This window comes from Myxocyprinus asiaticus, chromosome 39 (assembly GCF_019703515.2).
Source record: "Myxocyprinus asiaticus isolate MX2 ecotype Aquarium Trade chromosome 39, UBuf_Myxa_2, whole genome shotgun sequence".
Lineage (NCBI taxonomy): Eukaryota > Metazoa > Chordata > Actinopteri > Cypriniformes > Catostomidae > Myxocyprinus > Myxocyprinus asiaticus.
Genome location: NC_059382.1, coordinates 41,455,786 through 41,472,339, shown reverse-complemented (window position 1 = coordinate 41,472,339; position 16,554 = coordinate 41,455,786). Strand labels below are relative to the sequence as shown.

Below are 16,554 nucleotides of genomic sequence, written 5' to 3'. Positions count from 1 at the left end.
AATTTAATTACATTTTAATTTGAAATTCTGTTCGTTTAGCATATTTGGTATATTTGTGCCTTAAAGCTGCACAGATATTTATGACCAAACCTCCTTAAACCGACTCTCATGGTCTTTAAATGTTGTGTTTGCTGAAACAAATTATAAAATATATTTTACATGGATATTATGAAATAATGTGTTTTTATAATTATTGAGTTACTGCACAATGTTTAACTGGATTTAATGTCTCTAATGTTCAAAAATTAAGATATGTTATGTGACTAAATTGTGTTGTATTGTGTGTGTGTGTTTTTTCATCATGACTTACATTGTAAGAGTTCCATCCTGGTTTTGGGTTCATTGGTGGGAATAATTTCAATGTATGTTACTATGGAAATAGTAAATAACAGAAATAATTACAGTAACATTCCATTTAATTTTTATAAAACTTTGAGTTTCTTCCATGATGTTATATTATGTAAGTTAATGTTATTGATTCATCACTCAAAGTAAACGAATGTTTGTTATTTTACCTCTACCAGATATCTTTTCAATCTGTTCTCTGCAGAAATCCTCCAGGTGTTGTTTCAGTTGAGAGACAGATTTTATCACTTCATCAAAAGACAGGAGAGAACTGACAGTGATGCTGGGTAAGACTGAAGATCCAGGGGGTGCAGTGAAAGACTGCCAACTCTAAATACAAAGTAAAAATACAAAAACCTTAATCACCTCCACTACAATTACACATTTACTGTGATGATTATATTAAATTACAGTACCTATATGTGTTATGACCCTAGTTATCACTTTCACAGTATCTGTTCTGTACTAGCAATCATTTTCATGGTGTCATCATGTGCTTTTGAGGCCTAATCATCTCTAGCATAACTTTGAAACAGCTGTTCTAATATTTGCCATTTGCATCATGTACTTAAATATCTAAAGAATGTGCCAAGAACAAAAATTGGAATGCACAAGAAAATAAATTTAAATTAAATTACATTTGATATTTCCTGAAGAAAGTATGCAAGGTGAATAATGAGTGGTGCCTGCACATGTCAAACTTTGCTAGGTTGCTTTGGGTGTTTTGGATGGTTGCTATAGCATTGCTAGGTGGTTGTTATCCTAAAATAATATTATATAAAAAAATAGTCCAAGTCTCTATGATATTCTGGTATCTAGATATGGCTCAGGTCACTTCTTAAATGCAAGTCTGTAGGAATTTTTTCACCGGTTTTATCATCTGCCAAGTGAAAATCAGTCCAGTCACTATGAATACTAACACAGTTTGAAAAGAGACGAATGTGGAAACAACAATAGTGGATGTGCAAGTCAAAAATATGTGTGTGAGGAAGACAGGAGATACCTGGATTTGTGTAATGTGAGTCTGAAGGAATATAAAGACATATTTATTTGTAAATGTGAGGGAGTGGACATGGAGGCGAAGGTAGAATCCATATGCAGGAAGTTTATTAACAAACTGCAAACAAATCCAAGACACAAGGCAGAGATGTAATCGTTGAAGCAGGCAAAGTAGTTGTTAACAGGTAATCAGTCCAACCAGGCAAACAGAGCAAAACAGTAATCCAAGAATCGGTAATCAATAAAGCAGGCACAATGGTCATAACAAGAAGGCAATAAACAGGCAGTGGGAATAACACTTGGTAAGGCAGTGAAACTGGCAATACTTCACAAAGTAACAATGGAAAAGCATGGCTATTTATATGATGCAAACAGGAAGTCACCATAGAAGAAACGGTACAGTGTCAGTATTCGAGAGAGGGCTCCCTCTGGTGGTCGGCTGAAGGGATACCAACCTCATTCGTGAGGAGAAATGGTCCACTATCTCATAACAGTCATAGCGCGCATGCGCCAACCACCTGTGCATGTGAGTACAGTCAAATAATGTATACTTTGACAGGCTCGTGTTTGACTGTACGCAGACGCCAAGCATTCAGCTTCAGTGTGATTAATTTTAATGATAAGATGTGTTACCTGAAGGAACTGGATGTGATCATGTGTATGTGAAAGCTGCTCCAGCTCAGCGTCTCTCCTCCTCAGATCAGTAATCTCCTGCTCCAGTCGCTCCAGAAGTCCTTCAGCTCGACTCACTGCAGCCTTTTCCTGATCTCTGATCAGCTGTGTCACCTCAGAGCATCTTCTCTCAATGGAGCTCATCAGTTCAGTAAAGATCCTCTCACTGTCCTCCACTGCTGTCTGTGCTGAGCGCTGTTACACACATTACAATCAGCTCTTACTGACACCTCACACAGTCTGTGACTCAACTGAGTCTCAAACTTCTCTTTTCCTCTTCTCAAAACTCACCTTGTGAGACTCCACAGCTCTTCTCACCTCCTGAATCTTTTTCTCTCTCTCCTGGATTCTCTGTTGGGATTTTTTCTGTGTTTCCTCCAAGTGACTCTGTTGATCAAACAAACTTCAGTTATATCTTAGAACTGAATGACACAAAATCATTATTAATATATTGCACTTTTCACAATCCATATTGAATCTAAGCAAAACACCTTAATAAGGGAATTAACTACCTTAGAGCTCATGGCAGGTCTGTCTTTAAAATGTTCTAAGTTAACGTAATTCCCCAATGGAAAAAATAAATAGGATTTTTACTTCCAGAACCAGACTGTTGTGCTCTATGTGGCAGAAATAGAAACCAAGTAACCAATGAATACTGAAGTAAGTTGGAAGGAGTGATGATGTAAATAATCAAGACATAAGATTTTATTGGATTATATTATTGGATGATATCATGAGTTCATTTCTGGATGAAGAGGCCATCCTCAAAGAGAACAGAAACTGTAAAAAAAAAAAAAAAAAGGCATGTTCTAAAATGTAACTTCAGATGCTTCATGAACCATCTCGGCTTTGTTATTTTTAAAGTAAAGTGTAGTTTTGGAATCAGAACTTTGCGCCTCCGAGAAATCTTTGACTCGACCGTGCTTCAATGGCTGTTTTGGAGAATCTGCCACGACAGTATGACTTATTTTCTTTAGCTGAACACAAATGAAGATTTTTAGAAGAATATTTCAGCTCTGTAGGTCCATACAATGCAAGTGAATGGTGATCACACTTTTGTAGCTCAAAAATCGCACAAAGAATTCATAGAAGTAATCCATAAGACTTCAGTGGCTTAATCCATGTCTTCAGAAGCAATATGATAGGTGTGGGTGAGAAGCAGATCAACATTTAAAAAAATTACTTTAAATCTCCACATTCACTTTTACATTTGAAAGTCACATGTGGTGCCTGTTTAGTTTCACTTTCACATCTGAAAGTGAATGTGAAAGTCGAGATTTAGAGTAAAAAAAGGACTTAAATATTGTTCTGTTTCTCACCCACACATATTATATAGTTTCTGAAGATATGGATTAAACCACTGGAGTCTTATGGATTACTTCTATGTTTTCTTTTTGTGATTTTCAGTATTGGTAAGTTACTCTAAAAAAGTAATTAATTACTAACTACTAATTACTCTGTCTGAAAAGTAATTGCATTACTTATTACTAATTACTTTCTAAAATCCTTATCAACCTCGACCAGATGAACAATACAAGGATAGACATGAAATTGTTCTTTTAATTCTTTCCAATAAATCATATAAAATCAAATAATTATTCATGAACTGGCCAAAGAATTTAAGGGGCTGCATTTAATTAGAAAACATACATTTTAAGATATGACATTACATTTCGATTTTAAATTCGAAATATATAGTTTTATATAGTTTCTATATAATTTTATATAGAATTGTTCTATAGTCTATACAGTATTTAACACAATTACACCAGAAGTAACTGTAATTAAATTAATGAACAATTAAGAGTAATCCCTATTTTCAATAAAAAAAATGTTATTTAATTACAATAATTAATTACTTGGTAATGCATTACACCCAACACTGGTGATTTTTGAGCTACAAAGGTCTGATCACCATTGACTTGCATTGTATGGACCTACAGAGCTGAAATATTCTTCTAAATATCTTAATTTGTGTTCAGCAGAAGAAAGAAAGTCATACACATCTAGAATGACATAAGGGTGAGTAAATGATGAGAGAATTTAAATTTTTGGGTGAACAGTCCCATTAATGCTGAAGATGTTAGTTTAACTGTATTTCCCAGCTGTTATGTTGTAGCAGTCCGATCGAATGAGTGAGAGACAATGACAATGACTTCAAAGAAACCTAAATTGCTGACTGACAGCACTGACTCAATGCACGTCAAACTCAACTGGCTCGTAACACATAAAAATGGTCTTTTGTCGCCACCTGCTGGCTCAAATCTTTAATGTCACAGGGACAAATTCAAAGACACACAGCTCTTTTACATATCTGCGCTGCTCTCACACTTTAAAACAAAAGGGTGGGGCTACTGCCAGGAGCATCAGGTCTGAGAACCAAGTCCGGTTGGGCCAGTACGGCGCAACCATCAGGACTTGTTGCTCATCCTCCCTGACTTTGCACAACGTCTGTGCAACGAGGCTCACTGGGGGAAATGCATACTTGCGCAGACCCGAGGCCAGCTGTGTGCCAAGGCATCCGTGCCTAGGGGAGCCTCGGACAGGGAGTACCAAAGGGGGCAGTGAGAGGACTCTTGGGAGGCGAACAGGTCCACCTGCGCCTCCCCGAATCTCTCCCAAATTAGCTGGACTGCGCGGGGGTGGAGTCTCCATTCTCCGTGGAGCATTACCTGCCATGGGAGCACATCTGCTGCATGATTGAGGATGCCTGGGAGGTAAGTGGCTCGCAGAGACTTCTGCTGACTCCAAAGGAGTCACAATTTGCGACATACAATGTGCGCATATGCACCCTGGAGGTTTATGTACGCCACAGTCGCTGTGTTGACCGTGGTGGAGAGGATACCACTGAGCCTGGATCGCGTAGCCGAGCCGGATCATCCTGATGAGCCATCGCAACAGGCTGGAAAGTGCTAACCAGGCTTCCAGCCTCTGCGCTAACGGCACCAGGGGGACGTTAGGATTTATCATGCCCGGGGTGTGTGGTTTGCAGTGAGGCAGAGCAGAGGCCCCACCGGGAAGATCGTCCGGGGGTGGTGTGCTGCCCCACAAGCCCGCAACAGTGGCTGGTGGCTGGGGCGGGTGAGCGGCCCCAAGAACCACCGTACTTACCTGTTTGCCGGCTTTCTTTCGCCAGAAAACAAGGGAATGCGAGATACTCGCATCGCGTGTGGAATATTTTTTATCAAGTTAAATATAAATTAATCAAGTATAATCAATGTAAATATAGCCATTTTTGTCTACAATTATTTCTAATAGTTAAGCATGGATTTTTCTGTGTGTGTGTGTAGAAGCCTGTGTAAAGGAGGCCCCTCAAAATGGAATATGTGATCACATATGGTACTCATATAAGGTAATCTTGAGTCTAATGTTTGACACTAGAGGAAATAAAGGATAAGGCCCCGTAGAGAGATGGAAAGGGGCCTCTCAAATAGTTTCATGTTCTCTAACAGTCTGAAGACATAGAACAAAATGTATGGGGTGTATTGGTCAAGCCCTAGGTGAATATGTGTATATAGGCCTGTTTGAATACAGAAAGTCAGTTGTGCTGGGAGCAACTCGGCTTTGCTATCTCTGATAATAAAGACTATCTTCTGGCATCAAAACCCTAAGACTTCAAGAGTGATGTTTCACAGAGGTGGCAGAAGCCACAACAAATTGGCGCCCAACGTGGGGCACTGGAAAGGAGCAGAGTTGAAGCCACAATGGGCTATCTAGACAAGAAACTCAAACAGTGGCCACTTAAAAAGGTAAGCATTTTTTGCTTATATAATTAGTTTGTGTTGCTTGCCAGAATCTGCCCGTGGTGGTAAGGACATTCAAAAAGCTCCTCCAAATTCAAAGAACAAAGGGTTCTGATTCCAGAAGAAATAATTGCATGCAATGATCTGTTTTTACTGTTAAGAGGGCCTTGACGGATAACAGTAAATGAAGAGCAGATATAATTGCATGCAATGATCTGTTTTTACTGTTAAGAGGGCCTTGACGGATAACAGTAAATGAAGAGCAGATATAATTGCATGCAATGATCTGTTTTTACTGTTAAGGGGGCCTTGACGGATAACAGCAAATGAAGAGCAGATAAAAATTGCATGCAACGATCTGTTTTTACTGTTAAGGGGGCCTTGACGGATAACAGTAAATGAAGAGCAGATAAAAAACCTAGGTAGGCAAATCCTGCAATGATCTGTTTTTACTGTTAAGGATGAATAACAGTAAATGAAGAGCAGATAAAATTTTAAAACTTTAAAATAAAAAAGCCAGGAAGGCAAGAGAGGCAAATCCTGCAGGACACCAAAGAGGGGTGTTTGGATAGTTGCGTTTAAGAATTTTATAGTATTTTTTGTTTTTTGAGAGCTCTGTGTTTATAAAGACCTTGTGTTTGTAAAAAGTGTGAAAGTTTCTGTGTCTGTGAGAGTGTTTGTGTCTGTGTTTGAAAGTGTGTGAAGTGTGACTGAAGTGCAATTGCGTATGGAAGTGTATGATTGAGTACAAATATGAGCCCAGTAGAGGGACTGGAATGTATGATGTGTCCTTAAAATAAAAGGAACACAAAGTGTATGTTATAGGAGTCCTATAAATAAGAAGACAAGTGTGAATTTGAATGAAATATGAGCCCTAAAAATAAAATAAAATATTTTTTAAAGGGACATGATGAATGGAGTAAATTTTGTCTAATAAAGAAGGATTGTCTTTTATATGTTGAATGAATGTTGGGAATTGTGAAAATTTGGAAAGGAATTTCCTTTGTTAACACAGAGAAAACTAAAATGTTTCAAGATATTGGCATTGTAGATTATTCTAGAAGCAAATAAAGTAGTACGATATAAGTTTATCCTCTAAATTTAATGATTTATCTAAATGAATGGTGATAAAATAATTTTCCATTCTTTATATGCCAAGTAAAAATAACAGTGAAAGAAATAAAGACTCAGCTAATCTAAGATAAAACAGCTGTTATTGTGATTTGGCACTATTTGGATACAGAGTGATCCTAAAAGTAAATTGATAACATGTAGAATATTTGGACATGTATGTGGCATAATAATTATTAAAGTGCATGTTATAGAAGAAGAAAAGGGAAATTGGTTGATAAATAAATGAAAAAAAAAATTGAATTTCTTTGGGAAGATGATGTTATTCGAACAAATAAAAAATTGTTACAAAAACTGATACATTGGTAAATTTGTAAGGGTTTGTTGTATTATAGGAAAAATCATGGCAGCCACTCCTGTGGACAAATTAAAGATTAAAATATCCATTGTGTAGAGAACTCATAAATAAGCTCTCAAGCAAATGGCAAAAGAGAACAAAGATATGATGACAGAATGGCCAAAGGAAGGGACATCTGATGTAGCATTGTGTGAGAAAATGGAAACTTTGATAAACAATTATAAAACTAAAGATAAGAGTAAAAAAGTAAAAATAGAAATGTGCTAGCACTGAAAGGAGAAAATTCTAAGAAAAGATATAAGACAGGCAAGAAAAATACTGAAGGATGCAGAAAAAGAGATAAGTAAAAAAGGAGAAGCCCTTGTCAAATCACCTCCATATGTGCCCTCAGAAGGTCAGTTCCCAATACTCAAGGGAACTGTAGAAGTTTTAGGAGAAATGCAGATGGAGGGTCGTGTGGAGTTAGAAAATAAAGAAAAACAAGGCTGGGACCAAAGAAGGGAAAGGATAGAAAAAATTTCTAGAAACAGAAAAATGTATACGAGACACAGACAAATTGGTGAGAAATAAAAGTAGACTATTAGACAGTAGGGAGAGAAAAAGTGAAAAGTATTCATCATTTGATGGAGGAAGGTAAGCACAGGGAAGAGAAAAAGGCTACAAATCAGACTCCTGTTAATGTGTTAGGGAGAGATGCATTATGTAAATTGGGAATGTTTTTTGGAATTGCAATAATGATAGGAGGGCTATTGTTTTGTTGTGTACTTCCTTTATTGAGGTCACTAGTTATCAAAGCCATGGTTAAGCAAATGGAAATGTAAGATGTCAAGAAAATGAGGAAGAGAAATTAAAAAGGGTGAAAATGACTAATAAGAAAATTGTATTTTGTAACTTGAGTATGAAAAGTAAACCATAAATGTGAAAACTTCACATTCATGTGTCTGTTTTATGTTCTGTCTGGTCCAGTTTATGAGAGAATACAATATTTAACAATATTAAATTAAACACTATAAAGTCTTGATATCTAAATGTAAGAACCCATGTTTATTTGTTTTGTTTTTGATTTCCTATGTGTTTAAATATGTCTGGAGAACTAATTTACATGTGAGTTGCAACTTTATCGGTGTAAACTTGATCAACCAACAAAACTAAGATAGGTAGAGTTTATTATTTTTGTTAGGGACTGTCTGGTGGAGAGATTGAGTGAGACCTGTTAGAGCCCTGAATAAACAGGGACCTATGACCCTATGCTCTGTAAGGAGAATGAGCGGGAGGGGTTATACCCCTTACTCTCTAAGGATGGTGTCTGCAGACTTTGAATGGGAGAACTCATCTCTCTTGATGTCTCCACTCAGACAGGGGCACCCCGAATTTAGAAAAGAAAAAAAAAAAAAATAGATAGATAGCATATTGTTTTAGTTAAGATTAGATATTTTTTCTTTTATTTTTTTGTTTTGTTTTATATAACAGTGTAGGCATTGGTTGATCATGTGTATACTGAAAAGATGCCTTTGAAACAAAAATTAAAGGAAAGAACATTAAGAATAATTTGGATCGTTTCATGTTCTCTGTTTTTTCAATTTGCTGAAGTTGTGCTCTTAATATCTGTTCTCATGATCTTTGTGTGACAACCTTACCAACATTGTGATGCATTTTCTTAGGTTTGTTCTGTGACCAATCATGCCAGATAAAATGGAAAATAAAGTCCCAACCTCCAGTAAGGAGGCAGAACTAAGCAAACATTGTAAACAGTTTTGCTCAGATGCTCTGATATCTAACAAAATAGAAGTTTACTCGTGCTAGAAGTTCTGATTTGAAGATGTAAGAAATATCTTGGACCTATTTGATTGTAAAAATTATTGATAATGCTAAGGAAAAAATTGGTGATTTGTGACATTAAGTTGGTGACATTAAGATTAAAATTGAACATCATAAATAACTTCATACTCATGCATCTAGTCTTTGATACTAACTATGTTGTATTTCTGTTATCATCATTATGTGTATGTTGTTTCATTAACTCAGTCTGGAACCAGTTTCTCACCATTGCAGATGGCTAGGCCAGATGATTTATTGAAGCTGATAATACTGCAGGAAGAAGTCCGGAGAAAAAACACTGAGAATGATGTGGGCTTTTATACGATTGATCCTCCCGCTCACATGACTGCTGGTAATCATTACTGATTTAACATTTCAAATGTGGATTCAAATCTCTCTGGATAAGTTGATTTCAGTCTTATACCATCAATGAGATGTATAGTTTACCAGACTGCCATCAATGGGTTGAATACCCTGGTCTAAATTGTTCTGAGGGTCTAAATTTAAATCCAGCATCTAACCGCTGATTTATTGATTTAAAGAGTAAATATTACAAACTTGATGGCAAAGTTAGAGTTACCTATTGGATTGATTACTCCCCCAAATTTTCCAGAGAGTACCCTCACTTTAAAGAAAAAGGTTAGTGGGTGCTACAAAGAGTTGATTGAGTTTCTTTTTCTAGTAAACTATTTCTATTTGGAGATTAATCCATGAAAGTATCACTTTAGAGGCCTACAGTTTCTGCACTGTGAATCTTGGTTTTGCCATTTAACTGAATCGTTTGTCAAAAAATGCTGAGAAGTATAAAAGAATAATAACTGAAAAATCTTATTGTTAAATGATGCTAAAACAGTAAATAAAATATAAAAATAAAAAAAAAACAAGAGAATGACGGGAAAAAGAAAGTTGTATTGAATGTAAAGAGAATGTTGGGGAAAGAAAGGCAAAGGTTGTGTTTTACTAAAGATTTGATCATTTTTGTTTTAGGGATCATTTGGGAAATCATGCAAGATAAGCAGTTGTGAAAAAAGACAGAGATTATTTTCACAATATTGCATTCGATCTTGTTCTGCTCAACTAACAGAATTAAAATCTCTTACTACTGCATGTCAGTTAGCTAAAAGACAAACAGTTCACATTTTCACTGACTTGGCTTATGCTCATGGTGTTTGACATCTATTTGGAGCAATATGGAAACAAAGAGGTTTCAGAAAAAGTAATTGAAGCTTAATTTAACATGTAGAACAGATTGAACAGTTGATTTCTGCAATGATGTTACCTAAAAGATTGGCTATCATTAAATGTCAAGCCCACAAAAAGGGCAATGACTTTGTCATTAAGGGAAATAATGCTGTAGAGTTAGAAGCCAAGAAGGCTTTGGCCTGTCAATTGAAGTATTATTGAATTACAACCACAATAGGATGATATAATTCAAAATAAAGGTCCATATGAACATACTACATGGGAAAATAGGGGTGCAAAGAAAATTCACAAGGTTTATGGCATTCTCATGAAGGACAGATTGTTTCATCAACTACATTTCTCAATGTTTTTATTTACGATGCGCATGGTTTGACCATTGCTCGAGGGGGGAAGTGATAAGGAAAATTAAACAGCAGGGATATTGGTCTCCATACTTATATGCAATGATAGATGATTTTCCGTCCACATGTGAAGTCTGTACTCAAAACAATGTCAGAAAAGAAATAAAAACACCTATAGGTCACATACCAGTGCCAGAAGGACCATTCAAGCATTTGGTTATGTATTATGTGGACATGATAAAGAAAGTGCATGGAAAGCATTATATGCTTGTAGTAATATGCAGACTTAGCAGATGGCTGGAAGCAGTACCATCAGCTGCTCAGGGGTCAGGAACACTAATCAAATTTATAACAAGAGAGGTAATACCTAGATTCAGAATACCAAAAGTTTCTAAAAAATTTTTAAGTATGTTGTTTGAATGGACAAAAGAATGTAGGGAAAGAGTAGATTGAAAGATGATTTAAGATGGGAAAGTTTGAAAGCAGTTAATATAATGAATTATTATAATGATCACTATTTTTACTGTTGAAGAATAACTTAAATATATTATTGTTGATGTAAAATGAAAAAGAAGGAGTGACTGTAATGACAGTGGAGACAGTGTGGGGGAGTGGAGTGTCCCCCTCCGAGTTCCTCCTTCACCCGGCACTCTTTCACACTCTCAGTCTAAGTTTGATAAGTGTCTGCTTGAGACAGAAACACATAAGCAGATGTTGAAGAGTGTGCTAAAAGCACATCTCTAAACTGTTTTATTTTCTTTTGATTTTCTTTTCTTTTCTTTTCTTTTTATATGTAAAATGATGTGATTTGGCAATGATGTTAGATACAGTGAAATGAAGGAGAGGTTCAAACAGCTTTCCTCATCATGATTAAAGATTTTATATATTCAGAGGACATTTCGAAGTTGTGTTTATACTAAAGATAAGAGATTCAGTGTTCATCTAAAAGAATAAATGTACCTTCAAAAACTATCTAGAGACTATTATTGAATTAAGGTTGTTTTTTAATTAAGCTTCCTAGAAGTTTGACAGAGGCTACCCTTTATTTTGTTTTGTTTTGATGTTAGTCCCCACCATGATACATGGTCTTTTGTGATGTTTGCTAAAGGAGCAGAAATACAACTTGAATGAAAATTAATGATCTGTAAATGAGTTCAATTGTAGCATTCTTACATTTACTTTTAATTTGGACAATTTTAATAGATTGTTGAATTTTGAATAATGCTTTGTGAATTTAACCATGTTTAGAACTGTCTCCATATTTAAGCAGTTGTAGATGGTTCTATTGGCTGTGACGGTTCTCAGGTGATACTCCCTGAAACAACAGAAAATATCTGTTTACTGATACCAAATTATTAAGGATTGGCTAATAGGACTGAGCGGTATCAAGACCAATGGCAAGAGGTGATGGCCCAATGACGGGTAAGACTCTCCAATGGCAAGAAAGGGGGGCAACCTAAGGCAGGGCATCACAATCCTGGAAGGGATGATATGGGTTTAAGGAAGTGGATGGATGTTTTTAGGTCGGAAGCATCAAAGGGAGGTATAGAAGAAACCTGCCTGAAAATTGTAAGTTCCACTCAACCCAACTGCATTTTATTAACCGCTTTATTAAAACATCTTATCATAGTGTTAAATACCAAGCATTCTGTCACTGTGCCATCAGGGGATCATACCCTGTGTGGAAGATTAATTATAGAATTTGGGGGTAAAGTTTTGAGAACCGTTGCAGACAAATGAGTGCCTGACTTATTAAAGAAGTATTAAACAAACCTGGGAATATTTGTATGATGAATTAAGATTGAAAGATGATTTATTACTTTTATTTATGCTTTTATTGAACTCATATACATTTTAATATTAATGAAGAATGGAAAAAGAAGACATGGTGGTGACTAAAGATTAACATTGCCTGTCTTGTTTGTTTATAACCATTTAAATAGAATTGTTTAAGAAATGGGGTACACGATTGGCTAAAAGTAATATAATGATTGGAATAACAATCCTTGTGGGAGGAATAATATTCTGTTGTGTGTTACCATTAGTAAAATTATTCTTGATCCAAGCAACAGTGAAGCAGATGACACTGATCAATGTGAATGATCCAATGCAATGCAATTACAACTACACTGAATGGACAGAAAGACCAAATTGGGAGGAAATTGATTCCTCCAATGAATATACTGTATATGATGAAATGAATGATGAGCCATGCCCCAGGATGAAAGTGCTAGCCTAACCTCTCCCCGGAGGTGACCCTCTATGATGTGCAAAGTATCTGGGTTGAAGATATCTACACTACAAAAGAGAACTCTTAATATGATAATGAATATTTGTTTTTATGTACTCTACATAACTGTGACAACCACAGGCAAGGCTGAACCAATTGCACGCTCATGATTACAGTATAACATGCTTATAGGTTTCATTTATTGAATGAAGAGAATAAGAGAACAGAATCTTTTACTCCGTTCTTAATCAAAATTGAATGGAGACGTTTGGTTCTGTAATCTCCACCGGAGTGTGGTTGCATAATCTGGTCATTGGTAATGAAGCTGTGTGACTTAATTTAGTCACTAGATAGCATAACTGAGGCAACTGAATTATGAAACTGCACTCTGGATAAAGACAGTGAAGGTGAGACTTATGTAAGTCTCAGAGGGGGGATATGTGGAATATTTTTTATCAAGTTAAATATAAATTAATCAAGTATAATCAATGTAAATATAGCCATTTTTGTCTACAATTATTTCTAATAGTTAAGCATGGATTTTTCTGTGTTGTGTGTGTAGAAGCCTGTGTAAAGGAGGCCCCTCAAAATGGAATATGTGATCACATATGGTACTCATATAAGGTAATCTTGAGTCTCATGTTTTGACACTAGAGGAAATATAGGATAAGGCCCTGTAGAGAGATGGAAAGGGGCCTTTCAAATAGTTTCATGTTCTCTAACAGTCTGAAGACATAGAACAAAATGTATGGGGTGTATTGGTCACACCCTAGGTGAATATGTGTATATAGGCCTGTTTGAATACAGACAGAGAGTTAGTTGTGCTGGGAGCAACTCGGCTTTGCTATCTCTGATAATAAAGTCTATCTTCTGGCATCAAAACCCTAAGACTTCAAGAGTGATGTTTCACAGAGGTGGCAGAAGCCACAACACACGCTGGTTGACTGGAAAGACTTCCAGTGCCTGGCCGTTGCGAGCATTGGACAATGGCCCAGGGAATGAGGAAACTGCTCTTTTATTGACAATTTGGGTGCCGGGGCCCAGAAGGCACCCAGCGATGTTACGAGGGTACTCACCTCATGCTGGCCCAGGGGTGGGAGTGGGGCACGTGTGCACCCCTGGGTCAGGCAAGTCAATGAGAGTTGCCTCATCCCTGGGTCGCCTGTCTCAGGACCGCTTCGAAGCTGTCCAGGGTTCTTGGCGACTGGCTGACGGGAAGGCGATGCCACCTTCCTGCGGGAGGATCTTCTTCTCAAAGGCCGACATACAGGCTCTGATGGTGGGGGATCCAGGGCCGACACCGCAGGAGGATGGCCCTGGCGAGAGGCAGATGGTGCGCAGGACTTCGGAGGTCTGTAGGCGGCCGAGTCGCGCCATGGCAAGATATGTCTGATGGCCTCCATCTCACCGTCGAGAACTGATGGGCGAAGTCCTCGACAGTCTTGCCAAAAAAACCCTCTTGGGAGATGGACGCATAGAGAAAGCGAACCTTCTCAGCATCACGCATCTCCGCAAGGTTGAGCCACAGGTGCCACTCTTGGACCACCAAGTGGACATCATCCGGCCCAGGGCACACGCCAGTAGTCTCAACCCAGGATGGACAGGGTCAGGAAGCAGCCGCGGGGGCTCTCTGCTTCACGAAGAAGGAAGAGAGCCATGACTGCAACGTTCTCATGGGCGTGTTCTCGCCGTGAGAACATGACCCCTCCACAAAAACTGCCTCGGCGTGCTGGCGACCCAAGCACTCGAGACCATCCGGTGGGGAGAGATAACGGCCACACCCAGTAGCACAAATGCAAAAGGACATTTTTAAAAAGACAGCAATCATTTGTGCAAGCTCTTTTAGAGAAAATATACTCTTTTAAAATATACTCTTTTAACACCTGTGGACTCAGCCGTGTAGGGCTTTACTGGTTGTTTAGATCAGTGTTACTATCAGAAATAATTAATAATTATTTCTTTAATTATTAATTAATATTTAAATTAATCAATTGAATCTAACTCATTAAAACCTCATATGGGGCTCCAGTAAATGTAGTGCGCTACGTTTAGGAGCAAGTTTGGTTATTAGCAATAATTAATAATTATCAAAGATAGTTATTAATTATTAAAATCAATAGAACATTGATGAGAATCAATGTTAGCTTTTTAAATCCTTTAAATCAACAGTTATCAAAGATAATCGTTAATTGTTAACATCGATGAAACATTAATTAAAATTAATACTAGCTTGTTGATCATTCAAATTCAATCATCAAAGATAATTATCAATTATCAAAAATCAATAGAATATTAAAAGGATTAACATTGACGGGGCACCACCCTAAAATCAGGGACTAATAACCGAATAGTAAAACAGTCTCAATATTAGATTGTTTTAGAAGAATATCGATTTTCGGGAAAAAAACAATGAATGAAGGTTTGAATCCGAGCACTGACATCCTGTCAGCATGACACAGGCGTATGCAAAACAAACCAAAACACTTCTCTTTGTAATATAAACAAAGTTTATTTATGCAGTAATATCAATTTTTAATTAATACAATGCAGTCAATAAACTTCCGACTTACAACTACAAACTAAACAGTGATATGATTAGATATGGAAATAAAATAATTCTATAACACATAAGGTGTGTGTGTGACAGTGTGTGTGTGACAGTGTGTGCGTGTGTGTCAGTGTGTGTTTAAGGAGGGACGCGCACAAAATAGTGGACGTGACTCTCGTGGAGAGTATGTCACGCGAGACTTCCGGCCAGGGAATATGACCGCGAATGGGGGCGGAGATGGCGTCTACCAGTTACCGCGTATATCCGCTTGTATGATAGCTTAGGGACAAAGCTGGGCTTTAGCATTTAAGCTATCTACGAGCCAAAATGTGTGCCAGAATGTTTGTGAGGGGTCGCGTGCCTGCGTGTGTGTGTGTGTGTGTGTGTAATTAGTATGAGAGAGAGAAAGAAGTGACAGCCCTAAAGCTGATTTCCCGATCGTGGGAGAGAAAGCAGCTGTTTAGTTCATCGCTCAGAGACGCGGTGGACGGCTCGTAAACAGTCCCGCGTTATTTGACTCTTTAATGGATGAACTCAGTTGCTGTCTCACCCGCGATGGCGAAATTGCACAACAATCCAATTTGGTTGGACCACAATACAGCAAAACAAACTTATGATAATTAATACCCTGAGTATTAATAATGAGCGGACATGGCGGTTTGTAAACTGTACAAGCAAAAACCTTGAAACACAAAAATAACACACTATAATATTCTATCTCTGCCCAGACGTATACCTCTTACTTGAATCGCATGAGGACACAGGTAGAATGTGTTTTCCTCCGTCCTTTAACTTTGACCCGGTTCCTTGAGGCTCGGGTGATGATGGGAGGCCGTTTCCTTGCTCTGTCGGCGGGCGGTACGGCTGTAGATTCTCGGCGGGCTGGCGGAGAACTCAGAAATGTCGACTTGATTGAAGTTGGAAGAGAAATCTTTAATCTCTTCACTTCTGTAGGCAAACGGATGAAGATGCGAATTGCTTGGCGGTCTCCTTCGGATCCGTTAGAGTGTTTGGTTGAACACAGAGTAATCTCAACTCGTCCAGCGAGATGGAGATTGTATGGCTACAGTTTCAAGTCGGACATTACTTCCTTGTGCCACGAGGTTGCACCGGAGAGCAGCAAAAGCTACGTCTATATTTGTTGAACGAAGTCACTGGAAGTAACTCATGAAACATTTCAGAGGTATTTCAACTCCTGATGATGTCATGTTTGAGGGACGTTCTGT

The 16,554-nt window shown here is 37.7% G+C and overlaps 1 pseudogene; it reads right to left on the bottom strand.

Annotated features, from left to right (window-relative positions):
* Window positions 1–14,183, bottom strand: part of LOC127429997 (tripartite motif-containing protein 16-like protein) — a 58,194-nt pseudogene extending 44,011 nt beyond the window's left edge.
* Between the last annotated feature and the right edge of the window lie 2,371 nt (window positions 14,184–16,554).